The sequence below is a fragment of the Erinaceus europaeus genome, chromosome 19 (assembly GCF_950295315.1).
Source record: "Erinaceus europaeus chromosome 19, mEriEur2.1, whole genome shotgun sequence".
Classification (NCBI taxonomy): domain Eukaryota; kingdom Metazoa; phylum Chordata; class Mammalia; order Eulipotyphla; family Erinaceidae; genus Erinaceus; species Erinaceus europaeus.
Window position 1 is genome coordinate 23396644 of NC_080180.1, and position 16706 is coordinate 23413349.

At 45.5% G+C, this 16706-nt stretch overlaps 1 protein-coding gene across 1 annotated transcript in view; it reads right to left on the minus strand.

Annotated features, from left to right (window-relative positions):
• Positions 1-4675: 4675 nt before the first annotated feature.
• LRRN2 (leucine rich repeat neuronal 2) overlaps positions 4676-16706 on the minus strand; it is an 85943-nt gene continuing 73912 nt past the window's right edge. Inside the window, exons 2-3 of the transcript XR_009546332.1 lie at positions 12814-13021; positions 4676-6760 (exon numbers count right to left, since the gene is read on the minus strand). The gene's annotated coding sequence lies outside the window, so the exon portion shown is untranslated. The remainder of the gene's footprint in view (positions 6761-12813; positions 13022-16706) is intronic.

A 16706-nucleotide genomic window follows, 5' to 3' on the forward strand; every position in this document is an offset into this window, starting at 1 on the left:
CCCATATTTGGGAGCTACTCTCTTCCCTGATCTAGCTTTCTGGTCCTTCTGCTAGCCATGATATCACTTCCCCAGATGATAATTAAGACCTACCTGCATAGCAGATTTCAGGTTCCATATGCTAGCATGATGCCGACCAGACTTCCCTGGAGAGACAACCCCACTAATGTGTCCTGGAGCTCTGCTTCCCCAGAGCTTTGCTCCACTAGGGAAAGAGAGAGACAGGCTGGGAGTATGGATCAACCAGTCAACACCCATGTTGAGCAGGGAAGCAAGTACAGAAGCCAGACCTTCCACCTTCTGCATCCCACAATGACCTTGGGTCCATAATCCCAGAGGGATAAAGAATAGGAAAGCTATCAGGGGAGGGGATGGAACATAGAGTTCTGGTGGTGGGAATTGTGTGAAGCTGTACCCCTCTTATCCTATGCTTTAGTCAGTATTCCTTTTTTATAAATAAAAAATTAAATAAAAAAAGTGATTCTGTGGCAATAGAAATTAGCACAGTGGTGGCCTCCGGCAGGGACTGTCTGGGCGATGGGGTGGTGTATGGATTGAAGTATGGGTTCCTCAGCATATACATTTGTATCAGCTCACTTAGATCTGTATATTTTACTAAATAAAAAGTTTTCAAACAGAAGAGATCCAAAAGGCCGAGAAACACATGAAAAAATGCTCCAAGTCTCTGATTGTCAGAGAAATGCAAATAAAGACAACAATGAGATATCACTTCACTCCTGTGAGAATGTCATACATCAGAAAAGGTAACAGCAGCAAATGCTGGAGAGGGTGTGGGGTCAAAGGAACCCTCCTGCACTGCTGGTGGGAATGTCAATTGGTCCAACCTCTGTGGAGAATAGTCTGGAGAACTCTCAGAAGGCTAGAAACGGACCTACCCTATGACCCTGCAATTCCTCTCCTGGGGATAGATCCTAAGGAACCCAATACATCCATCCAAAAATATCTGTGTACACATATGTTCTTGGCAGCACAATTTGTAATAGCCAAAACCTGGAAGCAATCCAGGTGTCCAACAACAGATGAGTGGCTGAGCAAGTTGTGGTATATATACACAATGGAATACTACTCAGCTGTAAAAAATGGTGACTTCACTGTTTTCAGCCGATCTTGGATGGACCTTGAAAAGATCATGTTGAGGGGAGTCGGGCTGTAGCGCAGCGGGTTAAGCGCAGGTGGCGCAAAGCACAAGGACCGGCATAAGGATCCCGGTTCGAACCCCGGCTCCCCACCTGCAGGGGAGTCGCTTCACAGGTGGTGAAGCAGGTCTGCAGGTGTCTATCTTTCTCTCCTCCTCTCTGTCTTCCCCTCCTCTCTCCATTTCTCTCTGTCCTATCCAACAACGACAACAACAATAATAACTACAACAATAAAACAAGGGCAACAAAAGGGAATAAATAAATAAAATAAATATTTAAAAAATATATAAAAAAATTAAAAAAAAAGATGATGTTGAGTGAAATAAGTCAGAAACAGAAGGATGAATATGGGATGATCTCACTCTCAGGCAGAAGTTGAAAAACAAGATCAGAAAAGAAAACACAAGTAGAACCTGAAATGGAATTGGCATATTGCCCCCAAGTAAAAGACTCTGGGGTGGGTGGTTGGGGAGAATACAGGTTCATGAAGGATGATAAATGACATAGTGGGGGTTGTATTGTTAAATGGGAAACTGGGGAATGTTATGCATGTACAAACTATTGTATTTACTGTTGAATGTAAAACATTAATTCTCCAATAAAGAAATAAATTAAAAAAAAGTTTCAAAACAATAAAATCAACTTGTCTGTCCTTAGAGGAAGTGCGGAACACTCTTCCATGCAGATAGATGGTTGACTGGGTCCCTGGAAGAGCCTGAATGTCTTAGAAAGTTCATGGGCTGGAGCCAGGCAGTAGCACACCCTGTTGAGCATACACATATCACCATGCACAAGGACCTGGGTTCATGCCCCTGGTCACCTGCAGGGGGGCATTTCATAAGTAGTGCTGCAGGTTTTGGTCCCTCTCTCTCTGTCCCTTCCCTTTCAATTTCTCTCTGTCCTATAAAATAAAAATTAAAAACAAAAAAGAAAGCTTTTGGATTGTGGAGTTAGATCATGTATGACTTTAATTTACTTTGTTACCATCACTGTGATCTTGGATAAACTGACCTCTGACTTCTTAATCTTTAAAATGGGCTTGGGGAGGGTGTCACAGCACCCTACACAGCAACTTGTCTGACATTTGGATGACCAAATATTGCCTCCTACAGTAAGCCTTCCCTGCCTTCTCTAGATTGTGCTGTTTCCGCACACCAGCTTGGACAAACAGTATGAGGGGTGTGAGGTAGGGCACACCCCGCAAGGCAGACAGCTAAGTCCTCTGCCACTCCTACCACTGGCTGTGGGGACCTGTCCCCCACCTCTCCCAGACACCACGTCCCTGAGCAGATGTCTTTCCCTTCTTGTCAGCGACAGAGCGGCTGTCAGGAGTCTGCATTATTTATCTGCTCTGTAACATTTACTGGGATTTAGTGTTTAATAACTGTCACTCCAATATATCTTTTCTTAATTCCTTCAGATCGGCTGCTGGAGCACTTTTAAATATTTATCAACACTGTTCGTGTGTTCACTGGTCGGGTTGCAATTTTCTTGTAATTAAAGATTTACGAGACACTGCTCAGGGTTTACAAATGACTGGGAGAGATCAAAGGGGGAGGGGAGAAGAGATCTGCTTTTGGAATCTGTTGCTTGAGATCTGAAGCGGGAAGGCGTCTGTCCTCCACAAGGAGATGGCTGCTCACGCTTGGCTCTCCTATCTATAACAGCAGTGCGTGCGAGCCACCCCCACCCTACCCCCACCTTGGGCTGGTGCTGGGGACAGTGACATGCAGACCGGGAAGGGTCCCTGCTGACACATTTTGTGGCAGAGATAGGCCATCAACATGTCAAGACACTGAGAGAATCATTCTACGTTTTGAAAAAATGCTCCATAAGGAACAGACAGATGATGACCACGAGTGGGACACTCGCCTCAGGGAACTTTGCTGTGTGCCGCAGAAACTGACTCAGCGCAGAGACTTCCTGAAAGGGTCAGGGCTTCCTAGGATCCAAGGAAAGGATAAAAAAAGAAGGAACAAGTGAAGGTGCAGGAGTCAGTGGGAGTCTTGTGGCCTCTTGTAGACAAATGTGTCCTGACAGGGCTGTGTTTTTGTGAGAGTCTGCTCAGGAGTCACAATTCAGGCACAGAGGGGCCTCTGTTTCTGCCCTGCAGAAACAATTTTGCCACAAGCACTGTGGGAGGGTGGTGGTTGTAGTAGTAGTAGTTGTTATTGTTATTATTGCCACCAGGGTTATCATTGGGACTAGGAGCCTTCATGGCAAATCCAGCACTTTGGGTGGCTATTTTTTCCCTTTCTTTTATTTGATAGGACAGAGCGAAATTGAGAGGAAAGGGAGAGACTGAGAGATACCTGCAGCACTGCTTCACTGTTTGTGAAATGTCCCCCCACTGAAAGTGGAGACCAGGGGTTTGAACCTGGGTCCTTTTTACATGGTGATGTGTATACTCAACCAGGCGTGCCACTACCCAGGCCCTGGGAGAGGTAGTTAAAGAAAGCAAAATCTGTGCAAGGACACCAAGAGAAGGGGTATAGGCAAATGGCACACCACAACATCAGCATGTATCACTCAGAAGCTCTTTCTCAGTATATCCCAACTGAAAATCAGGAGCCAGACACATGAAGGCAGAGTAGCAAATGCAAAGGCCCTGTGGTGGGAAAAAAGCTCAATTTTTAGTTAGAGGTTTGGGTGGCTGATTCTGACTTTACTCACGAAGGGAGCTTGGGAATGAACCCATATCCACCCCTCAGTGTCTTCTTAGGGTCATGTTATGGGGGCAACATTTTGTTTATTTCATGTGCAATGAATAGAAGGCCCAGCTACAGAGGGTACCCTTCCACCAGGCTCTGAGACAGGGAAAACAGTGAGAGTGTGCATTTGATGTCTGGATACCAGTTTCTAGCAATTACAGAACACTGGTGAAGGGCAAGGTCTGAGAACCCAACTCAGTTCTCATGCTATCTAAATCATCTGACTCCACAGGTAAAGCACACAGTCTTCCAACACTGCCACCTTCTGGAGGGACACGGTCTCAAGACCAGGTTGTGAGCTGTGCTTCTGAGGACCTACTGGGTATAGGTCAGAGTTTCTCCCATGGCACAATTCATTTGCTAGAGTGACTCAGGACTCAGGAAGTCTGTATGCTCACTCATCACTGGTTGATTACAAGAATATTCTTTAGGGTGACCTGGACAAAAGAGCATCAGGCTCAAACATGAGGTTCTGTGTTTGATTCCTGTCATCACATCATCACACATGCCAAAGTGATGCTCTGTTCTCTCTCTCTCTATCTCTTTATCTCTCTCCCCATTAATAAATCTTTACAAGGATCTTATTTAGGAGCAGATAGATGTGAAATATGAGGGAAGGATGAACTTCCCATGATATCTCCTGTCTACCTCCTCCCCCAAGTCCTCACTAAGCCAGAGTCTCTCTGAAGTCTCTTTCTCTTGAGCTTTTGTGGAGGTTCTGTTACATAGATATGGTTGACCAACTCATTGGCCATTGGCAACTAACTCAACCTCCACTCTCTCTCTCTCCTCCCAGGAAATGTTTTCATGGTAGCCAGCCCCATTCTTAGAGGTTTCCCAAAAGTTACTTTCATTATTGTGGGAAGACACAGTCACCACTCACGGAACTTAGGAAATTATGAGACTTTGGGGGCTTATGAGGCATGAACTGTGAAGATATTTTGGTCATCTAAACTCATTGTATATATTTATTATTTTTAAGTTCTTATTTTTATTTTTTATTTGTTTAAAATTATTTTTATTTATTGGATAGACACACAGAAACAGAGAGGGTAGGGGTGACATAGAGAGTGAGAGAGAAAGAGAGAAACCTCCATCCCTGCTTAACCACTCACTTAGCTTTTCCCTGCAAGTGGGGGCTGGGGGCTTGAACCTGGGTCCTTGAACACTGTAATATGTGTGCTCAACCAGGTATGCCACCACTCGGCCTCTATATATTTCTTATACAATATCATAGGGTGGGATTTTGGCCAAGTCAAACTGTATTTCTGGAAGTCTATGGTAGATCAGATATTGTGTAGAGTGTGGAAGACCAAAGGTAGTTAATTTATGTATTCAGATCTTAGACTCTTGTGGGGAAAGATACAAATGATCACTAAAGTAGGGTAGTGATAGGAGGAAACTTAGATGATTGATTTGAAGCCTTTCTTCATTTACAAGTTCAGTGTTTATGGCATTGTTTCTCCCCTCTAAGTACTGATTCAGCAACACCTCCTGAGATTTTGATATGTTGTATTTTTGGAGAAGAAATTATAGAAGTCAGAGCTCCCATCCTCTGTACCCCATAAAGAAATTTCGTCTATCCTCTTAGAGGGGGAGAAATGTTAGGGGCAGATGACCAGAGGGCTCTGAACTCCAATTCCATTGGGACCCAGAGAGAGAAGAGAAAAAAGGAAGGACATTTGGAAGTAGGAATAGATGTAGGCTTGACTTAGAAAGGAAGAGAAAGGGGCCAGGCGGTGGCACATCTGGTTAAGTGCACATATTATGCACAAGAACCCAGGTTCAAGTCCCCAGTCTCTAACTGCAGGGGGAAAGCTTCATGAGTGGTGAAGCAGGGATGCAGGTGCCTCTCTCTCTCCCTCTTTCTATCTACCCTTCCCTCGCAATTTCTTACTGTTCTATAAAATAAAATAAAACAAACTGTTAAAAAAGAAAGAGAAGGCAGGACCATAGGAAAAAATGGACAGATACATATAAATAAAGTTATAGGAATAATAGCTAAACCATATTTGTGACCTTGGGAGGACTACTGCAGTTTCCAATGGATGGAATGAAGACATACAACTTCAGTGGTGGGACAGTGTGGAATTATACCCACTATCTCATAATTTTATAAATCAATATTAAATCACTAACCAAAACAAAATTTATTTTTATTAGTGTTTTAGTAATGGCTTATAAGATCATAATATTACAAGGCTATAGTTCCACACCATATTCACTGCCACATTTCTGTGCCCTACCCCACTGTACCCCAGCTCTCCCTCCTCCCTGCACCCCAAGGTTAACCATCATAATTTTCACAAAGTCTTAGCATCAATTTAGCTACTTAAATCCCCCCACAAATCTATGTGTTTCAACTCTTTATATTGCACATGTGAGTGAAAACCTCCTGTAGCTATAGTTCCCAGAAATTCAGGTCATTTTTTACATTTTATTAGCGATTTAATATTGATTTACAACATCACATGTCAATAGGGGTATAATTCCTCATCATTCCCACCACCAGGGTTCTGAATCTTCAGTCTCCCCACTGCAAGCCACTACAGTTCCTCTAAGGCTGTAGACATGGGCCAACCATCATCTCTACAACTGTCTGCATTGGTACATAATTGCTCCCTTATGCTTCCAGGTTCATTCCTCTCTTACCCTCCAAGCCACTCATGTTACCATTACTACATCCAAATATCCCTCTCCTTTTCCTCTTCTCTTTCCAGGTGCTGATGGAGTTGCAGTTCAGACCTCTCTTATCCTCTTCCTCCTATCATTTCTTCCTCACTGGGAGTATGGATCAAGGTTGTTTTAGGAGTGCAGACAGTGGGAGTTTTGGCTTCTGTAATTGCTTTTCCACTGGATGTGGGCATTGGTAGTTGAATCTGTACCCCCAGCCTGTGAGAAATGCAGGTCATTTGTTAGCAAGTAGAAACTATAGCAGTAAGATAACTTTTTTTTAAATTTACGTTTTGGATAGAGATGGAGAAATTAAGAGGAAAAGGAGAAATGGGGGGAGGGGAGTGAGAGAGTAAGAAACAGAGCTGCAGTACTGCTTCATCGTTCATGAAGTTTCCCTCCTACAGGTGGGGACTGGGGATTTGAACACTGATCTTTGTGAACTATAATGTGTGTGCTCAACCAGGTGGGCCACCACCCATCCCTAGCAGTGAGAGACTTTGAACACAAAAAAAAACCCTGAAGGATAAAACTCCTTCACTTTACTTCTCTCTCCATGTTTTTTCTTGTTTTCTAATACAGAGTCATAGGGTTCAGGAGGTAGCTCCACCATTGTGCAGAAACACTTTCATGCCTGAGACTTCAGGATTTCAGATTCAACATGTATTTTTACTTTCATTTAATTCAAAAGACTGTTTTATTTTCCTTTCTTTTTACCCAAAAGTAAGATGTGTTATTTTTGTGTTAGAAATGTGCCCCCTTTTTTTCCCCCCTTAAAACACTTAGGGATTTTTCTAGCTACTGTTCTGTACTGATTTTTAATTTCTTTGTGGCTAGATAACATACTCAGTAGGTTAACATTTCCTTAAATTTGTTGAGTTTTATTTATGGCCCAGAAGATGACCTCTCTTGATAAGAGCTCCGTATTTGCTTAAAAGGGATGTACATTCTGCTCCTGTTGGGTGGAGTTTCCTATAACTATTAAGTAGAGCACGATGGTTGACAATTTTGTTTAAATCTTCCATATCCTAGTTAGTTTTCCAATGGCTTGTTTGACCAACTATTAAGAGGGGGGTATTAAGGGAGTTGGGCGGTAGTGCAGTGGGTGAAGCGCACGTGGGGCAAAGGGCAAGGACTGGTAAGGATCCTGGTTCAAGGCCCCAGATCCCCACCTGCCGGGGAGTCACTTCAAGCGGTGAAGCAGGTCTGCAGGTGTCTATCTTTCTCTCCCTCTCTGTCTTCCCCTCTTCTCTCCATTTCTCTCTGTCGTATTAAACAACGATGACAGCAACAATAATAACTACAAGAATAAAAACATCAAGGGCATCAAAAGGAAGTAAATAAATAAATATTTAAAAAAAGAGGGGGTATTAAAATCTCTGACAATGATTATGGGTTTGCATGTTTCTCCTGGAAGTTCTTTTTTTTTAAATAATTTATTTCTTTATTGGGGAATTAATGCTTTACATTCAACAGTAAATACAATAGTTTGAACATCCATAACATTCCCCAGATTCCCATTTAACAATACAACCCCCACTATTTCATTCATCATTTTTCATGGACCTGTATTCTCCCCACCCACCCACCCACCCCAGAGTCTTTTACTTTGGTGTAATACTCCAATTCCTCTCCTGGAAGTTCTATCAGTGTTTATTCCATGTATTTTATACCCTCAAAATAATAGATGCATCTTTTTATGATATGCACAATTGTAAGGTTTATAGATGTTTAGGGTTGACAAACAGTAAAGAACCACTTGGCTCAAATTGTCAACTGAGAAAAGTGAGACATCACAGCTTTGAGTTGATTTTTACCCACTACTGAGGACACTGTTGTGATGGACACTGTTCATGTCCCAAGGACCATGACACTTTCCAGTCCATCCTGTGGGGGCGCCGGGACTGTGATAGTGTTGAGCTCTGCTCCTTTTCATCCTTTCATGTTCTGCTCTGCCTGCCTCACACAGATTCCTCACAGCTACATTTACCAGTGATGACTAAAGTACTTGAGGGGGCTTTCTTCAGTTCTTGAGAGTTCTTTTCCCTTTGTGTAACTCTCTTCCTCCCATGTTTTTTTGTATTGTTTTTTTCCCCCTCTCTCTAGTGAATTCTCTCTGTCTTGTATTCTCAGCATTATCTCCTCAACTCAGGAATCCACCAGGGGCTCCCCCATCACACCTCTGACTTGGGAGATCTTTTTAGGCACTGATCACTTTTTAAAATTTCCCATCTCAAAAGAACCACTTTCCTTCATTGTTTGACATGGAACCGCCGAAAATAAACAACATCATGTCCTATATATTTTCTCATAGATGGTGTATTTTTTTGGTTGCCTTAGGTGGAGGCTAATCCTTTTGTTCTTTCCAGAGCACTGCTCAGCTCTGGTTTATGATAGTGTAGGAGACTGAACGTGGGGCCTCAAAGCTTCAGGCACTAGAGTCTGTGTAGTCATTACACTATCTCTTTCACCAGAGGCTACATTCTGTCTTTGTTACTCCATCTTGTCTGAAAGTCAATTTCTTTGGATTTTTTTTTTTTTTGTGACTAATTTTCAGTTGCCATGTGGAACTTGTGACAAACTCAGTAGATGGATTCTCATGGAGGTCTCCAGGCTTTAGGAAAAAAAAAAAAAAGCATGATCTTTGAGTCAGGTCACCATCCTTCTGCAAATAGTTCTGGCTTGATGATTGTGACAGGCAGCTGGCTGTGCTGCCTGAGCCCTGCCACACTCCAGAATCAGGTCCAGGGGAGCTCATTGAGCCTGGACCAAGCAGGTCTCAATGGTGCACAGAACCTGCAGGAGCTAATCACTCTCCCCCTGAAAGTGCCTTTAGCTGCTCTGTCACCCAACTTTGGTCTACAACAGTGGCCTCTGGATAGCTGACTGGCGAGAATAGCCGAGACTTATTTGCAAAACTATTAAAAATTTTAAATCTTAATGAGATAGAGATACAGAGAGAAAGATCACAGGGGAGGACCAGAGCCCTGCTCAGCTCTGGCTTAGGGTGGTATAGGGAATTGAACCTGCCACTTTGATGCCTCAGGTATGAAAGTCTTTGTACATAACCATTATGCCATCTCCCCCACACTGATTTGCAAAAATCTTGATGAGATGTTGATACTTACCCAAAGTAGCCAACTCTAGCTCTGAATCTCATCCTGCGGTATACTGACATGGGGAACAGGCAGCCTCCTAGGATGAGTCCCTTGACAGCACAACTAATTATTTGTCTTGCTTGAAAGAAGAAATGGCCTGAGAGATTCTCATTAATGTTGGTGGGACCAGATGGTGGCACTCCTGGTAGAGCACACATGTTACTATGTTACCCTGGTTCAAGCCCCTCGTCCCCCACCTGCAGGGGTCAGGGGAGGTTTTATGAGCAGTGAAGCAGTGCTGTAGGTTGTAGGCATTCTTCTTTCTCCCTCTCTATCTTCCCTTCCTCACTCAGTTTCTCTCTGTCTCTAAAAAAGAAAGAAAGAAAGAAAGAAAGAAAGAAAGAAAGAAAGAAAGAAAGAAGGAAAAAAGAATGGCTTCAGGAATGGTAGATTTGTGATGCAGGCAGAGAGCCCTGGTCAGTGACAACTCCAATGACGACAACAACAACAACAACTGTTTGATAAGAAAATTTAGGAAAAAAATTAATTGGGCAGGTCTCTTGCAATGTGCACAGAGTATGACAATATTAGCATAGACTTACCAAGCTCCTGTTGGTACTCAGGTAGACAAGATGGCTCACTTTGTGGAGTTTTTTTTAAAAAAAATTTAATTATCTTTATTTATTTATTGGAGGGGAGAAAGACACCTGCAGCACTGCTTCACCACTGGATGTGGAGTTTCTTTAGATGATTTCTTCTCAGCTTTGCTCAGTGACTCATGAACAGAGCAGCCACATCAGTCAAGCTCAGGGCTTGGCATAGGCTCAACCACACAGTTTCACCAAGATGAAGTGCCCAGCATTCCAAAAGCAGGTGCCAAGCCCAAGCTCCTGCCATGGAACCATGACCTAGTGGAACCTTTGTCAGCTGCTGTGGGTCAGGATGGTTATTTCAGACCCTGGCCATGAAAAGCTTAATGTTTGCTTCCCTACAATGCACGTTTATTCCTTGTGGAATGAGGGTGCCTGCCAATGGAGGATACTTTCTAAATGAAAGGAATCTGTAGGCATTTGTTGGTTTGTTTATTTGTCTAAGGAACAGGCAATCTGGAACGGAACCAGGCTGCCACTTGCACATCACCAAGAGAGCCCAGAGTCATCCTGTGAGTGAGGTACAGGAGCCAGGACTGGTGGCAGGAATGAATGAACAGCCAAGCCTGGAATCAGCTGTGCAGTGCATGGCTCATTATACATCGTGGATGCCACACATGGCTGTGTGGCAGTGGGTATGTGAGTGTTAGGTGCCAATATCTCAGCCTATGGATCAGCTGGGGAGGGGACTCAAAGGTAAGGGGTGAGTGAAGAGGTCTCAGAGGGGAGAGGAGGGAGAGGTAGAAGCAGTTTCTGATCTTGAGTTTGTTCAGACTCTGCACTGGTATGGCCACATAATGGCTTCATTTGTTCAGTGAGCAAAAAGAGAAAGATGAGTGAGTGGGTGTGTGTCCTGGAGTTGGAAGGGATCTGAGGATAGATATACCTTATCCCCAACTATTCTGGGACTGTTATTGGCATCCCTAGTCTTGTGTCCCCTAAAACCTGTTGTTATATGTGGGGACAGTTTTATCCTGAGTGTGTCAGGCCCTCACCATTGTGAGGCCTTAGTTCTTAGCAGTCAAAAAGCCTAAGGAGTGATTTGGTGTGTGAGGAGATAGTTCCAAGCTCCCTCTTCCTCAAAGTTACTTAATTCGTAAATGACAAGAACAGAAGCTCAGGCTGGCAAAGGTGACACTGCTGCCTGACTCTGTGTGACAGAGTGACAAGAACACTTGTGCTGTTGGAAGCTGAGTTCTGGTGAGGCCAAGCTCAAGGCAGGAAAGAAGGCAAGAGAGCCAGAGCTCCCCAAGACTCTGCTTTCTGCGCACAGGAAAAGACAGAAAGGAGGGCTTCTGGGGGGCCCTTTTGTGCTTGGGGTGCTCCTGGCCACTGCCTTTTCTGGAGTGGAACTGTGGTGTGTGTGTGTGTGTGTGTATGCAAGTTGCAGTCGAGAGGTTGCTCAAGTGCAGTTTTACTGCTCCTGATCTATTTTTTTCATTCAGAGAAACAGAGAAAGACACCACAGCACTTCTTATGGGGTGATGGGACTTGAACCTGGGGAGCATGTGCATAATACAATATGGACCCAGTGATCTTTTTCTCTGGGTCTCCAAATCATCTAGACTAAGCTGAGTTCTGCAGAAGAGCTGGCTTCTGGGTCCTCCCCACTCTGCCTTCCAACCTTTCCCCCACCCTCCACCCCTCTCAACCCTGGCATACAGAGACAGATCAGGAGTAGCACTGAGGTGAACACCAGGGGCCAGATGCCCAGAATGGGCAGCTGGAACTACAGCTGTAAGGAGTGGGGATGCTGCACCCCTTAATTCCACCCCAACCTCCATGCTGGTGTCCTTGTTTCCATTATTTCTCTTCACACTAACCCTGGGGAGGGTGACTCCTGGTGCCTCCTGAGGAAAAATTCCTGAGACTCTCTAGGCCAGAAGAGAATGAGGGTGAGAGGCCTGCCATATTTTCTGGTCCTCTCTGGGCCCACGGGGAAGGATGGTGTGGCCCCCACCCTTGCTTTGCCTCTGTCTTGGGTGCTGTCTCCTCTCTGCCCTCTGCTGAGAGAGGAGCTGGTGGGGAGTCTGAAAAAGTTTAACCCCAGAGCCTCAGAGCCGCATTACACTCATTTCCAGAGGGGACTGACCCTCCAGCTCTTCTCTCTCCATAGGCTCTGTGTCTTAGAGTGCACACCTGTAGTGTGCAGCCTGGTGTCTTGTCTCTAATGGGGGCACAGAGGCAGTTCACCTACCCATGTGCAGCACCCAGGTTCCAGTCCTGGAAACCCACAAGAGGTGCTGTGCTGTCTCTCCTTTTTCCATCTCTCTCAGTCTCTCTATCTGAATGAAAAAGTGGCTCAGAGTGGTCACATTTTGTATGCACCAGGCCCTGACTACACACACACACACACACACACACACACACACACACACACACACACACACACACACACACATAAATAAATAGATAAATAGGAGTGTGCAAACACCTGTCTCCTGGGAGCCAGAGGGAAGGAAAAGAGATGGTACCTGAAAGTGCTGGCAGATATGGACAGTCCACAGGGGCCTATTGGTCTTACCTCTGGAATATTCCCAGTGCTGTTTCTCAGACGCCAGGAAAGATTCAGGGTGCTGCGGGGAAGCGTTGGCCTCACTGAGTCTGCAGGGAACAGCCAATTAAAGCCCGGCTCTGAGACATGCTTCACAGTGGCACCTGGCAGCCCCTTGGCTGGGCTGAGCTGCAGATCACAATCAACTTCTCTTTCCCCAACCCTGTACTTCCTCTATCTAGAGGAAAAAAAAAAAAAAAAGACCACCATGAATGGTGGAATTGTGTAGTCACTGAGCCCTTGCATTAATTAACCTTGATGGCAGAAAAAAATAAACAGGTAAAGTATCGAATTGGATGAGCTGCCTTGTGAGTTAGTGAGCTCTCTGTCACTTCAAGTAAGAAAGCTGGGACAGGAAGATGGGTTGGTTGTAGAGGACACTTCCATGTTTAGGGTGGGGGAACTCTGCCATGTGCCCCCAGCACCTCACAATTATAGTGATCATCTTTGGCTGATGATGAGTGAGAGGAGTGTCGGCCGGGCAGCTCCACCCAGGAATGAATGAATGACCCAGCTTACCTTGTCCACATGGTCTTCAGCACCCAGCCACTCAGGAAGCCCCAATCCTTCCTTCCCAGGGGGGAAGTAGGGGAGAGGGGGAGAAGGGTGCTGGGAAAAGGGAGACAATGAAAAGAGGAATAGATGCACTCAAGAAGTTTCAGGGTTGGCAAAATAGCTTTCTTGGTAACATTTGCACTTCACCACATGTGTGCTATCATCTGGCCCCCATAACAGCTCGATTGGATGGTGTGCTGTTTTGCTCTAAGCACAACACAGGTTGAGCGCAACATCCACTTAACTAAAGGAATTTTCAGTGTTGTATTCTCTTTCCTTCTCTCTCTCCCTGTCTCTCTGAAAAAGTCAGTCTAGAGAGGTGAAACCCTGGAGATGGCCCCAAAACTGTCCTTAATTTTTTTTTGCTATCAGGGTTATCACTGGGGCTCAGTGCCTGCATGAAGAATGCAGTTCTCCAGGTGGCCATTTCCCCCACTTTATTTATTTTTCTTTCTTTTATTTGATAGGTCAGAGAGAAATTGAGGGGGAGAAGATAGAGAAAAGAGACAACTGCAGCCCTGCTCCACTGCTCATGAAGCTTCCCTCCTGCATTTAGGGATGGGGGTTGGGACCTGAATAACTCTGGATGCCCAGCACACAGACCAATTAAGTCAGAGCCTCGGAGGGTGAAATACAGGTGTTGCTACTTATTTAAACTACCATATGACTTCAATGTACAAGCAAGGTTAAGAGCCACTGTACTAGGAACTCAGTGTGTTTTAAGCACCCTTAAAACTTTTAAAAGACATTTTGGAGAGGGTCAGGCAGTGGCAACCCAGTGGGGCACACATGTTAGCATGAGCAAGGACCCAGGTCCAACCCCCATCAGGGAGGCAGCCACCAGATGCCTGAGCTGTTGTGAGGATCCCTCTCCACCTCACCTGCCTGAGCACTAGACTCCCCTCCCTGAGCTTGAAACACTGGGTGTTAAACTGCACTCCTGACTCAGCCTCAGGCTGAGTGTGAGCCAAGTACCAAGGACACCTCTCCTCTTCCTCCTCTACAGGATTCTGCTGCAGACTCATTCAGGAGGGTCCAGGCTGAGGGTCCAGAAGCCTTCCTTCCCAGGTGGGTGGGCAGCTGCCACCAGGCCCTCATCTCAGGAACAGAAAGCTCACTCAGGGATCTGAATCCAGTGGCTGAGGCCTCTGCCCAGACTGAATGTGCCCCCTCTCACTGTGGTCCCCATAGCCAATGCTGGCCACCACTGAGGGGCATCTCCTGCAGTTCTGACTCGGCTCTTCCTGCATTCCTTTGCTTGGTGCCAATGTGGTGCTCCATCTGGAGCCTGGCTTCTCTTGCCCTGGGGAAGCACAGGGCAGAACACCCTGGGACACATTCTCAAACAGCTTTATTAGCTGCTTAAAATAGCTTCTGGCAGATGGCATGTAGAATGGGGGACTGGAACAGAGCCACAAGCGACATTTGAAAAGGTGTTCCTTTGAGCACATGCACTCACATGTGTGCACACACAGCTTTTGTGTGTGTGGGGTGCAGAGAAATTGAGGATTGGAAGGGGCAGGATGAAGAAAGAGTTGATTCTAATCTAGCCCAGCTTAAAGAAGAAAAGGGCAAGAGATTTATTTTCTCAGGCCACTTGGATGAATTCTGTTCCTTTCCTGGGTATACATGTGAGCATCAGGCAGATGGCATTGACTTGTTGAGTGGACTTGAATGTGGCTTTCAGGACTGGGGACCCACGGAGTTTCTGGGGTGGGGATTGGGTAGACTGTGTTGTTCAAGGATAAACATAGGTTTTTCTGGGCTGAAAGCTTGAGGCTTGGCTGGGAGGCTCAGGGAGGACCCAGAGGGCTGCTTTGCAAGGGAAACACTGGGAATCCATGGGTGGTCCCTCACTGTAAAGGAAAAAACCTTTGTGTGTAAGTCTGAATCCCACTGAGGTGCGGAGACGGTGGAGGCTCATCAGTCTGATCCTGACAGACCCTCCAATTATGGTGGGTGACTGTTTCCCTTGGCAACTCCCTATGGCAGCCTTGCACTCTGCAGCTATGGAACTCTCTGACCCACGATGGATGCAGTCATTTTACATCTTCCTGGGTTTTGGATCCCTATTAGAATCACATTAAATGCAGAGTGCTCTCTCTCCAGAAAACTTTTTTTTTTTTTAAAGATAAACATATACACACTGAAAGAGACCACAGCACCAAAGTTCCCTTCAATTCAGTGGGAGGTCAGGCTTGAACCTGGGTTACACACATGGCAAAGCACACATTACCCAAATGAACTATTTCTGCTTGCCCTCTCCAGGAACTTTACAAGTGCATATACATGAAAACATCTGTCCAACATTCATGGCAGGCCTTGGGTTCTCCAAGGGCATCTTTGAACCCCAGATGCAAGGGGAAGGTCCTGAGGTGAATAGTCTTTCATCTCCCAGTGAGGCCTGCCCTGGTCCAGGTCAGAGGCCAGGTTCTAGTCCCTTCCGGTGCTCTCTGTGAAATGAGTGAAGATCATGGTGGGAGCCAGAGCAAGGCAGGGTCTGATCAGATGACTCAGTGAGTCCAGCTCCTATAATCCTTGTCAGCACAAGGGATACCATCTCTCCCTCAGTACTAAGTACCCTGAGAGAGCCACGTACCATTCAGTCCTTACACTGTCTGCAGAAGATAGTGTGGGGTGGTGATTAAAGCATGGGGATTTGGGATTAGAAGACCTGGATTCAAACCCTTGCTCTATGCTTACTGGTGGCAAGTTCTTCAAAATTCCTACACTTCAGTCTTCTTACCTATAAAATGGGAATAAGAATCACACCTGTGTTGCCTGATTCACTAAGTTATTACTAAGAGCCAGAGAGAAAAAAAGATGTAAGTGGCAGAGAGAAACTCTCGGCTTCCTGGCTGGGGACTGGGGGAAAGGAAGCTTAGAGGGGCAGGAAGATTTGGAGGCTGGGTGACTGCAGAAGGGCAGTGGAAGTCTCCAGAAGCAGCTTCAGGACAAAGATCAAGGGTGACTGGCTCAGAGGGCATTGCAGTATGAGGCTGTTATGGGCCACTTGCTCAGAAGGAGGCCACAGGGACTGTGCTCTGTAATTGATGCTATAAAATAGGCACAGTGACCAGATGAACTTTGATGAGCTTGTGCCACACAGCTACTGGCTTGGTGCTTTGCTCAGTTCAAGGTCAGGCCTCTGATAAGCTTAGGACATGTCCAGTGGACATCTGAGATCAGAGAAGAGGAAGCCCAGGGGCCATGACTGCTCTGAGAAGCAAACACTAATTGGTGAGGAGAGAGGTTAGAAGGAAAGGATGGGGGGGGGGGGCAAAATCAGACACAGCCAGAGAGACTTC